The sequence below is a fragment of the Chrysemys picta genome, chromosome 3, assembly GCF_011386835.1.
Source record: "Chrysemys picta bellii isolate R12L10 chromosome 3, ASM1138683v2, whole genome shotgun sequence".
Lineage (NCBI taxonomy): Eukaryota > Metazoa > Chordata > Testudines > Emydidae > Chrysemys > Chrysemys picta.
In genome coordinates this window covers 59,472,382-59,485,085 of record NC_088793.1, presented here as the reverse complement: position 1 = coordinate 59,485,085, position 12,704 = coordinate 59,472,382, and the positions used below count along the sequence as shown (strand labels likewise).

The following is a 12,704-nucleotide window of genomic DNA, read 5'->3' as shown; positions in this document are numbered from 1 at the left end:
AAATAAAAAATGAGAATAAGGCTACACACAGAATAAGGCTATGGCTACACTTCAGCCACAGGTGTGATCTGTAGCTTGTGCAAATGTACCCACGCTAGCTCACTAAAAATGGCAGTAAGCAGAAGCCCTCCTGATGCCCTTGGCTCCATACTCGTTTGTGAAACCAGCCTTGTGGTCCTGCCCACTAAATTATCCTGTGCATCTAGATCATCTCCTTAAGGCAAGAGAGACAGTGCCAGACAGCTGGCAGACGAGGAATAAAAGAGTTGGTTCAGAGAAGCAAGCAAGTGCCAAACATTGGGTTCAGTCTGGGCACAGACACCTGGGTAAGGCAAATGGAGCCATGTTTGTTTATATAAGACCGGGAGTGATGGTGGTGGAAGGGAATGAAAATCAAGCAACAGTTTGATAACAATAAAACTAAAATAGCATACAAATGCTTTTCCTTTATATCACTCAGAGAAACACCTGAATATCCATTATTCAGAGGACAATTATTCATACTGCTCAAAATGGAGAACCAGTCCTAACCACTTCACAGATAGATTACATAACCACACTTAAAAGTGGCAATTCTTCAACAAAAAAAACCTTCAAAAACAGACTTTAGCTAGAAACTGCAGAACTGGAATTAATTTGCAAACTGGACACCATCAAATTAGGCCTGAATAAAGACTGGGAGTGGATGGGTCACTACAAAAAGTAATTTTCCCTTTGCTGATACTCACATCTTCTTGTCAACTGTTGGAAATGGGCGACGTCCACCTTGATTGTATTGGCCTTGTTAGCATTACAAAAGTAATTTTCCCTCCCTTGGTATTCACCCCTTCTTGTCAACTGTTGAGAATAGGCCACCTCCATCTTAACTGAACTGGCCTCATTAGCATTGACCCCCCACTTGGTAAGGCAACTCCCATCTTTTCATGTGCTGTAATATTTATACCTGCTTACTGTATTTTTCACTCCATGCATCTGATGACATGGGTTTTAGCCCATGAAAGCTTATGCCCAAATAAATTTGTTAGTCTCTAAGGTGCCACAAGGACTCCTCGTTGTTATAACCATTTATTGTATATCCAACAAATGCCATCAGCTCATGGTACATGGATCAGCATATTCTCACATTCCATTAATCTCAGTGGACATTCCTCAGGGTACTACTGCAGGGAAATGAGACAATAAGGAAGGGGTTAACTAGGATTCTTCTATGAAGAGGCTTTTAACTAAATCTGTCAGATGCTTCCTCTTAAGAAGTTCAGTTTAATTTGGTGCTTTCTTTTGATGTGTTAGGGATGAAGCAGAGGGATAGCTATGCAGAAAATGCCGGGTAGCTTGGCATTTAAGTAAAATTTATGTTTTATTATATATACACACAATATATTGTTATTTGTGGCTGGTTTTTATTTCTAATTCAACCAGGGTCTTGTTTTGCTGGGATTGTTTTTGCTCACAGTTTTTATGATCTGACTTCCTTTTGTTGAGGCAAGGGTAAGGAGTAAAAGTGACAGTGGTTAATGTATCCGCCAGTGCTGTTTTACACTCATGTTTCCTGTGATACCAGTCCTGGGCTAGTGCCATGTTGCAGCTTGAAAAGTGCACTGCCTTGTAGATCTCCTCATATAAGCCTCAACTGTCACTTTCTCTCAGCCACTGTCACTGAAAGTGAATCAATCCTGGCAGAAGATCACAAACTGCACTTAAAGCAAAAACTATTCTTTGTGCTTCCATTTTCCACAGTTCTGGCCAAGAAAAGGGTTTTGTGAACCCTTCTTTCCTCCTCCAGTTTTCTCCTCTTTTTTCCCCTTATTTCTTCGGTGCTATTATGTTTGTTCTATTTCCTTTCCCCAGCCTCACTCTGGATCATCTGATTTCATTCGTATGTTGCCATGCCTCAGATGCCCCTATTCGTTTTCCTCCAATAGTTACAATGCCCATTAAGTCCCATCTGTCTATAATCTTTTCTTTTACCCCTTTCTTACTAGTTACACTGATTTACTGTTATATATTATCAGAACTCATTATTATCTGTACTGTTTATAGTCTCTGGATCCTCAGCTTACATTATCCCACTTATTTTATTTTTAATATGAAACATTAAAAAATGCTGGCTTATATTTGAGTCCTTGATCATATTTTCCTGTGTAATAACCAACTCACAGCTAGTACAGTCCCTACGATCCCCTGGTTAAAGTTACATTTTCTACCCAGCATAGAAAGAACAGAAGACACATGTTTCCATGACTACAGCATCCATATGTTTAATTCAAAATTTACGATTCGTTTGGTTTGAAAAATAAAAAAGCAGTAGATATGTAAGATCATGCTGAATTGATCTACACGTACACTATACCATATCTAGTTACAGCAATAAATCCAAATCGTTCATCCTATTATTTTGTTGAATTTAGTGATGATAGCAATAAAACCCTTTCCCCATCCCCTTTGACCTCTGAAATCTGGATTATTTATTCCACAATAACCTAATGTTGTACTCTATTCACACGCACTTCAAATTCCCACAGAAGTTCTCTTAATTTTAAAAGCTCCAGTTACATAGGCCTCCACAAGTGAGCCTCTTTAATTTCAGTGAGGACAATTTGAAAAGATTAATGACAGGTTTCAGAGTAGCAGCCGTGTTAGTCTGTATCCGCAAAAAGAACAGGAGTAGTTGTGGCACCTTAGAGACTAACAAATTTGTTAGTCTCTAAGGTGCCACAAGTACTCCTGTTCTTTTTGTGAAAAGATTAAGTAAATCCAGCTATGTGAAGGTATTCTTCAGGAATGCTTGAATTCCATCGTGAAGAATGAAAGACTTGAAATTTTGAAATGTGTAATTATAAGAAGTATTGTTCAGTTATTTATAAAGCTTTTTATCAATGGGATAGAATTTTCTTACTATGCCGCGGGAACAAGTTAAACTTTGCTTTCAGTGACACTAGTGTAACTCCATTGAGTTCATAAATACTGAGTGTAAGCAGGAGCAGAATTTGGCCTTGGACTTTGACTGGTCAATTTTCTTTTCTAATACAACAAAAAAGCTCATCTCAGTGTCCAAAATGATATCCTGAAAATTGTATAATAATGCTGTGGTGGAATAAGGACCTGAAAAGGCAGGACCAGTGCCAGTATGCCATCAGCTTCAGCAGTGCTATAAAAATGAAACTCCGAGGCCAAGAACTATCATGATGTGATGCTTTAAATAGATTAAACCGAAAACTATTAAGGATACCTGTTAAAAAATAACATTATAGTAACCTTCATATACACCATGGCTCTGAGGGTCACTATAATCAATTCTCCCATAGCAGAGTATGCATATGTAACATTTCACAAGGAAAAAGGAAAAGTCCATACTAACAACCTCACAAAGATTTTAGAAATACATAATAATAAATAAAAGAGAAAGGAAGAAATCCAGCTATGGAAACAAAATATGCATAAATTAGTTATACTTTAACACTCAAGCCGTGTCTCTGTGGCGCAATGGGTCAGCGCGTTCAGCTGTTAACTGAAAGGATGGTGGTTTGAGACCGCCCAGGGACGGCGGTAAGCCCATGCTACTTCCTTGCTCCTCGAGACCTGCTGGGAGCCTCAAAGGCCACCTCTGGGGGGAGGGATAACTCAGTGGTTTGAGCATTGGCCTGCTAAACTCAGTGTTGTGAGTTCAATCCTTGAGGGGGCTATTTAGGGATCCGGGGCAAAAATCTGTCTGGGGACTGGTCCTGCTTTGAGCAGGGGGTTGGACTAGATGACCTCCTGAGGTCCCTTCTAATCCTGATATTCTATGATTTTCTGTCATAACCAGTTTAGTTTTGGAATGACAGGATTAGTTGCTGGGCATTCTGCATAAAAGGAACATGTGCAGCATCAACCATCATCCACCAAGGTGGTTGGAAATGGCATGCTTTACAGACAGTAATTGATTAAGTCAGCCACTCTGTGAAATAAGTAGGTAGTCGTAGATCCATTTTACAGATGAGGAAATAAAGTACTTGCTCAAGGTGACACAGAAGATTTTGGCACAGATAGCTATAGAACCAGTCAGTTTTCCTGACTTCTAGCCCTGCGTCCTAATCACAAGAACATTCTTCCTTCCAGATAATGCATGAATAATAATTTATCTGGGATTAATAGTTTATTAAGGCACAGTCAAACACGGGTAGAATGCCATCATGTTGGAAATGCTACCAGAGGTTCTTTAGCTGGACTGTCCTTCTCTGAGCAGACATTTCAACAGCATTGTACAATGACAATTACACTAGTCTATTGTGGACTACAGCACTGCTTCCCTGCAGATTTTTCTTTGACATTACTTTTGAGGTGAAAGGCGAGGAAGGCTATGAAGAAGAAGGAAGGGGACTAATGAATGGATCACTAAATAAGAGTATGGAGTTCAAAAACTGAAACTTGCTCTTGAGTCTCATGAAAATACTCCACTTAACACTTAAAACACACTGCACTGTAGTTGCATGATTGACATATAGAGAAGTTTAACTTTATTGTGAAATGTACAACAGATTGTACAATGTATTGTTAATATCTTAGCGGCCAGAGTTTCTGCTACTTTGACATTTTCCTTCCTGTTAAAGCAAGAATAATAAAGCACGAGTCTAATTCCTTTCAACAAGTGGTCTCATGTCCCATGAAGCCATGCTCCCAGTGACATCCGTATACATTATATATCAAACTCAGTGGCTAACATCACATTGTGCCTATCATTTCATATAAAACAACAAACTGAACAAAGAAGCATGCTCAGCTGCAACCTATTTAGCAGAGTCTTCAAGCATTTCTCTGTCTCAAAAACCAATTATTTTCTCAAACAACTGAAAGCAGAGACACTTGTTTGTATAATTATATGAAATTTATTTTTGACTTCTTTAAAATAAGCCTCCCCTTTACACAAAGATCTGCTAAAGATCACACAACACAATCAAATATTATCTTTCTTTGGCTTAATTGGGAACCTAGGGTGTTATCAGCAAAGAGTGAGAAAGCATGTAGTGATTATGAAAGCTAGTGGTGAAATAGCTCTTTCAGTATTTTATCAATAAACTGGTTTTGTGATTTACTCTTTGAGGAAAATGAACAGCAACCTGAAAAATTAAGCAATCATGTCTGAGGCTCATAGAACAGTTTTAGGTCAGAGTACTGCCTTAAATTTCTGTCCAAAAACTGCATTAATTCATTGCAACTTTTCAGCCAGGGGCAGCTCCAGAACTTTTACAACGTGCACTATGTTATTTTCTTGTCATAAGAACGTAAGAATGACCATACTGGGTCAAACCAAAGGTCCATCCAGCCCAGTATCCTGTCTACCAACAGTGGTCAATGCCAGGTGCCCCAGAGGGAGTGAATCTAACAGGTAATGATCAAGTGATCTCTCTCCTGCCATCCATCTCCACCCTCTGACAAACAGAGGCTAGGGACACCATTCCTTACCCATCCTGGCTAACAGCCATTAATGGACTAACCTCCATGAATTTATCTAGTTCTCTTTTAAACCCTGTTATAGCCCTAGCCTTCACAACTCTTTTAGGCAAGGAGTTCCACAGGTTGACTGTGCGCTGTGAGAGGAAGAACTTCCTTTTATTTGTTTTAAACCTGCTGCCCATTAATTTCATTTGGTAGCCCCTAGTTCTTATATTATGGGAACAAGGAAATAACTCACTAGATTAAAACTCTAGTTTTAATTTGCTACACAAAAAATATTCAACATTTCTGAAAAACACCCGTAAGCCACAGGACAGCAGATACATTTCAAAATATATATATATTTTACAAAGGAGGCACTTGCTGTTATATTACTGTAGCCTCCCTCCAAATATGCCACTTATACAACTTTGCATTTAAACCAAATACATAGCCCTTTGCTACAGCATTTGGGTTTCTCTTTCAAATAACGGATGTAACTGTTACTATTACTGTAACATATCAGTTAATGCATAGTCTTTCTGATTTTTTTTGTTTTCTAAAAGGTGTTTCATTGAATTATGTAGGATGCTGAAAACTACAAACAGATGAGAACTGAGACAAACATGCAAGCTATAGGTTGAGATGAGAAAGGAACTTGGGAGCTAGAAGGGAGGAGGATGGGGGAAGAAGTTGGCTTGAGTCTGAGGCAAAAGCTGATTGGGATGGATGATGGAGGTGGAATGGTGTTCTGACCCATTCATGCGCATTGAGCTCTGATTCTCCAGCATGGGATTACAGTTGCCAGTTGAGAAGTTTGAATAGCATGAGTTATCTTTTGGCAGCTCCAATTCCTCAGCCCCAGCTGTGATTGTAGATATTTTTTGGTTTGATTTGTCTTATTGCTTGTTTTGTCTCCTGCAGTGTCATCTCCCTCATGGTCCCTCAAATTACCTCATCATCTCTCTCATTCTCACTCATTACTTGCTGTGTTGAAAGTCACAGGCCTCTCTCTATTCCAATTGTCTCTTAAACACTGTTTTCACACATAGAGAATACTCGTCCTTCCCTTATCATTCCCTACTTCTGTTCCAGTAATATTTCCTTGTCTCTTCCCCTGTGTTCATTTACAGCAACAAACACTTTCACAATAGTGTATCAACTGGCTTCATAGATTCAGAGATTCCATACATTCCAAGGCCAGAAGGGATCACTGTGATCATCTAGTCTGATCTCCTGTAAAACACAGCTCATAGAACTTCCCTAAAATAATTCCTAGAGCAGATCTTTTTGAAAAACATTCAATCTGGATTTAAAAATTGTCACCAGTGGAGAATCTACCTCTGCCCTTGGTAAACTGTTCCAAAGGTAAAATTACCCTCACTGTCAAAAATGTACATCTTATTTCCAGTATGAATTTGTCTAGTTTCAACTTCAATGAAAGCCTCTCCAATTTATCAACAGCCTTTTTGGATTGTGGACACCAGGACTGGACACAGTATTCCAGTCATGGTCACACCAGTGCCAAATACAGAAGTAAAATAACCTCTCTATTCCTACTGTTTATGCATCCCAGGATCTCAGGTTTTTTGGCCTTTTTTTGGCCACAGCATGACACTGGGAGCTCATGGTCAGCTGATTATCAACCACAACCCCCAAATCTTTTTCACAGTCACTGATTTCCAGCTTACCAAGCAATCCAGATCACTCTGATTCAGTGACCTGTTTTCTTCATTATTTACCACTCCTCCAATTGTTGTGTCATCTTCAAACTTTATCAGTGATGACTTTATGTTTTCTTCCAGGTTATTGGTAAAAGAGTTAAATAGCCTAGGGACAAGATCTGGTCCCTGTGGAATCCCATTGAAGACAATTCCCCACTTATAATTACATTTTGAGACCTATCATTTAGCCAATTTTTATCTATTAATGTGTGCCATGTGAATTTTACATCATTCTAGTTTTTAATAAAAATATCATGTGGCACAAGTCAAAAGCCTTACAGAAGTCTAAGTATTTTATGTCAACACTATTATCTTTATCAACCAAACTTGTAAATTAATACAAATATCAAGTTAGTTTGACAGGATCTATTTTCTAGAAACCCATGTTGATTTGTATTAATTACATTACCTTCCTTTAGTTCTTTATTTATCGTGTCTCATATCAACCCTCCATTATCTTGCCATGGATTGATATCAGGCTGACAAGCTTACAATTACCCATGTTATCCTGTTTACTTTTTTACAATTGGCACAACATTAGCTTTTTTCCAGTTTTCTGAATTTCCCCAGCTCTCTAAGACTTATTGAAAATCAACATTAATGGTTCAGAATTGCTCCTCAGCCAGTTCTTTTAAAACTCTTGCATATAAGTTATCTGGATCTGCTGATTTTCAAATGTCTAACTTTAGTACCTCTTGTTTAATATCCTCCAGAGATGCTGTTGGAATGGAAAAAGTGCTATCATTACTATATTAGCTGTTTTTTTCCAAATACAGAACAGAAATATTTATTGAACATGTCTAAAAGTAAAAATCTTAAGCAAATCCGCATGTTCCATAGAATCTCTATGGATAGAAATTTCATGCTCTAATAAGAATATAACATTAGGGATCTATTATCGACCACCTGACCAGGACGGTGAGAGTGATGATGAAATGCTAAGGGAAATTAGAGAGGCTATCAAAATTAAGAACTCAATAATAGTGGGGGATTTCAATTATCCCCATATTGACTGGGAACATTTCACTTCAGGATGAAATGCAGAGATAAAATTTCTCGATACTTTAAATTACTGCTTCATGGAGCAGCTGGTACGGGAACCCACAAGGGGAGAGGCAACTCTCGATTTAGTCCTGAGTGGAGCGCAGGAGCTGGTCCAAGAGGTAACTATAGCAGGACCGCTTGGAAATAGTGACCATAATATAATAGCATTCAACATCCCTATGGTGGGAAGACCATCTCAACAGCCCAACACTGTGGCATTTAATTTCAAAAGGGGGAACTATGCAAAAATGAGGGGGTTAGTTAAACTGAAGTTGAAAGGTACAGAGACTAAAGTGAAATCCCTGCAAGCTGCATGGGCGCTTTTTAAAGACACCATAATAGAGGCCCAACTTCAATGTATACCCCAAATTAAGAAACACAGTAAAAGAACTAAAAAAGAGCCACTGTGGCTTAACAACCATGTAAAAGAAGCAGTGAGAGATAAAAAGACTTCCTTTAAAAAGTGGAAGTCAAATCCTAGTGAGGCAAATAGAAAGGAGCATAAACACTGCCAAATTAAGTGCAAGAATGTAATAAGAAAAGCCAAAGAGGAGTTTGAAGAACGGCTAGCCAAAAACTCCAAAGCTAATAACAAAATGTTTTTTAAGTACATCAGAAGCAGGAAGCCTGCTAAACAACCAGTGGGGCCACTTTATGATCGAGATACAAAAGGAGCGCTTAAAGACGATAAAGTCATTGCGGAGAAACTAAATGGATTCTTTGCTTCAGTCTTCACGGCTGAGGATGTTAGGGAGATTCCCAAACCTGAGCTGGCTTTTGTAGGTGACAAATCTGAGGAACTGTCACGGATTGAAGTGTCACGAGAGGAGGATTTGGAATTAATTGATAAACTTAACATTAACAAGTCACTGGGACCAGATGGCATTCACGCAAGAGTTCTGAAAGAACTCAAATGTGAAGTTGCGGAACTGTTAACTAAGGTTTGTAACCTGTCCTTTAAATCGGCTTCTGTTCCCAATGACTGGAAGTTAGCTAATGTAACGCCAATATTTAAAAAGGGCTCTAGAGGTGATCCCGGCAATTACAGACCGGTAGGTCTAATGTCTGTACCGGGCAAATTAGTCGAAACAATAGTTAGGAATAAAATTGTCTGACACATAGAAAAACATAAACTGTTGAGCAATAGTCAACATGGTTTCTGTAAAGGGAAATCGTGTCTTACTAATCTATTAGAATTCTTTGAAGGGGTCAACAAACATGTGGACAAGGGGGATCCAGTGGACATAGTGTACTTAGATTTCCAGAAAGTCTTTGACAAGGTCCCTCACCAAAGGCTCTTATGTAAACGCCATGGGATAAAAGGGAAGGTCCTTTCATGGATTGAGAACTGGTTAAAAGACAGGGAACAAAGGGTAGGAATTAATGGTAAATTTTCAGAATGGAGAGGGGTAACTAGTGGTGTTCCCCAAGGGTCAGTCCTCGGACCGATCCTATTCAACTTATTCATAAATGATCTGGAGAAAGGGGTAAACAGTGAGGTGGCAAAGTTTGCAGATGATACTAAACTGCTCAAGATAGTTAAGTCCAAAGCAGACTGTGAAGAACTTCCAAAAGATCTCACAAAACTAAGTGATTGGGCAACAAAATGGCAAATGAAATTTAATGTGGATAAATGTAAAGTAATGCACATTGGAAAAAATAACCTCAACTATACATACAATAGGATGGGGGCTAATTTAGCTACAACAAGTCAGGAAAAAGATCTTGGAGTCATCGTGGATAGTTCTCTGAAAATGTTCACTCAGTGTGCAGAGGCGGTCAAAAAAGCAAACAGGATGTTAGGAATCAATAAAAAGGGGATAGAGAATAAGACTGAGAATATATTATTGCCCTTATATAAATCCATGGTACACCCTCATCTCGAATACTGCGTACAGATGTGGTCTCCTCATCTCAAAAAAGATATACTGGCACTAGAAAAGGTTCAGAAAAGGGCAACTAAAATGATTAAGGGTTTGGAATGGGTCCCATATGAGGAGAGATTAAAGAGGCTAGGACTCTTCAGCTTGGAAAAGAGGAGACTAAGGGGGGATATGATAGAGGTATATAAAATCATGAGTGATGTGGAGAAAGTAAATAAGGAAAAGTTATTTACTTATTCCCATAATACAAGAACTAGAGGTCATCAAATGAAATTAATAGGCAGCAGGTTTGAAACAAATAAAAGGAAGTTCTTCTTCACGCAGCGCACAGTCAACTTGTGGAACTCCTGAGGAGGTTGTGAAGGCTAGGACTATAACAGAGTTTAAAAGAGAACTGGATAAATTCATGGTGGTTAAGTCCATTAATGGCTATTAGCCAGGACGGGTAAGGAATGGTGTCCCTAACTCTGTCTGTCAGAGGGTGGAAATGGATGGCAGGAGAGAGATCACTTGATCATTGCCTGTTAGGTTCACTCCCTCTGGGGCAGCTGGCATTGGCCACTGTCAGTAGACAGGATACTGGGCTAGATGGACCTTTGGTCTGACCCGGTACGGCCTTTCTTATGTTCTTATGTCTACCTTTTCTGCATTATTATTGATATTCTACCATTTCCATCTGTAATGGATCAATACCATTGTCAGGATTCTTTTATTTCTAATATATTTTAAAAACTCCTTCTTCTTGTCCTTAGCTCTTCGGGCCATAGAATTTTCCTGTGACCATTTGCTTTCCTTTTCAAATGTCTACAATTCCTAATTTCTTATTTATATTAATTTCTATCAACTGCCCCTTTCTTCCATTTGTTAAACATTATTTTTAAATTTTTATAGCTACCCCTCCAAACCAGGTTAGTTTTTTAACCAGCAAAGTGTTCTTCCTCAACTGTTTGATTGTGAATTTTTGGGCATCTACTGAGGTTCTTAAATGATGACCAATTATCGTTCATATCTTTCTGATTAAATTCTTCTTCACAGCTGATTTGGCTCAGAATGGTTTTAGCTTTGTGAAAATGTTCTGTCATTTCTTCTGTCTAAACTTTTTGCTTCACTAGGTTTTAATTTTTATCCATTACTAGGAGTGGCTGTTCACAAAACATCTTCTTAATATTTGCAAGTTTATCTTGCAAATATTTCTTATTAAAATGTACCACCATTGCATAGCTGAGGTCAAAACTATATTCCTATTAAACACAGGGACTTGCAAACCCTGTTGTAACCTGTCCAAAAAGTAATTTCTACCCCTGATGTTTCATATGCTGCATGTCATCCTGCTGTAGAATTTTTCTGGGAAGTGTGGAAAAAATAATCAGAAATCTTATCCTACTATCACGGAATTTAAAAAAGATCAATGTCAATGACTTTTTCAAACTTTTCTGAAAGTTTTCTTGGCTCATTATACTTCCAAAACAGCTTGGCCTACAGTGTTTTTTTCTTTTTTTTTGGTTTTGCTGAGAAGAACCTTTCAGTATTTCTGATGGGCTAACTGAGGAATTATGAAGAACTTGGGGATCCATCACCCTCAGTGAGGTAGGCAGGGAGGAGTTAACTGAGAGGTCATTAGAGCAGAGATATAAAGAAGCCAGAAAGGAAACTGGGTTAGGAAGCACAGAGGAACTGGAACCATTTTACACAAAAGTATTACTCTGCTTACAAGATTCTTATATAATAACTATTGTCCCGTCCCCTCTAGCTGAAGCGAGACAAACTCTGTTTGCTGTTTTGTTCTTTATAAGAAAAAGTCTTCCCAGAGGTGCATGCACCTGAAGTGGCAAGCTGAAAGATATGGTTTATTTTTCTTTGTTTTTCACCCTTTTTGGTTACCTGAAGCTGAGTCCTGTGCCACATCTATATGCAACTGTATGTACACCTATACACAGCTGCATTTCACCTTATTTTAAAACTTGCCATGGACTCCATGCTGCTGGGCTGAGATGGGGGAGAAGAGGTGGGATGGTACCGATAAGAAATGCAGAAGGGCAAGAGTTTTGAACACCACGCACATATACACAACTGGTGAAATAATGCAGTATCTTCTATGTTACAGAATTTTTGTGCTCTTCACTGCCCTTTTATCAAGGATCTCTTATACATGCACTTTGCAGATTCCAGCCCACTGTGGCAACCAATGATTAAGAATGTGTTTACAATACATCTTTGCTTAATAATTTACATCCCTTAAATAGAACTATTCCACAACACAAAAAACAAGCAAATCAGAAACAAGATTTCAAAAATATACATTAAATATTCAACACGAATAAAAGTGTGACTCCATGGATAGAAACAGATTAATCCAGTAGGGGGAACTGACTCTATAATACTGAATCCATAATTTATGGGCAGTTGTATGGTGGTATTTTGTGTTGTCTCTGAGGGTGTCACTGTCTGGTTTCCTAGACACCATTATATTTGGCTCTTCTGTTTATTTCGAAGGAATTTGCGTCCTCGGTCTATTTAAAAATGAGGCCATCTGTGATTTCTGCGGGAAAGTACAGGCTGTTTTAAAGGGTGTTTCCTGATGCCCATACTTGGTCCTGCTGCCAAATATGCAAACTAGCCTTGAAGCCACCTACATTCCACT

General features: G+C 38.6%; 1 protein-coding gene and 1 non-coding gene across 2 annotated transcripts in view; one reads left to right on the top strand and one right to left on the bottom strand.

The window, feature by feature from the left end:
* Positions 1 to 12,704, bottom strand: part of KCNQ5 (potassium voltage-gated channel subfamily Q member 5) — a 490,758-nt gene that overhangs the window by 200,770 nt on the left and 277,284 nt on the right. The window lies entirely within an intron of this gene.
* On the top strand, positions 3,470 to 3,543 carry TRNAN-GUU (transfer RNA asparagine (anticodon GUU)). The gene has a single exon. It is a non-coding gene; the product is annotated as a tRNA-Asn (tRNA).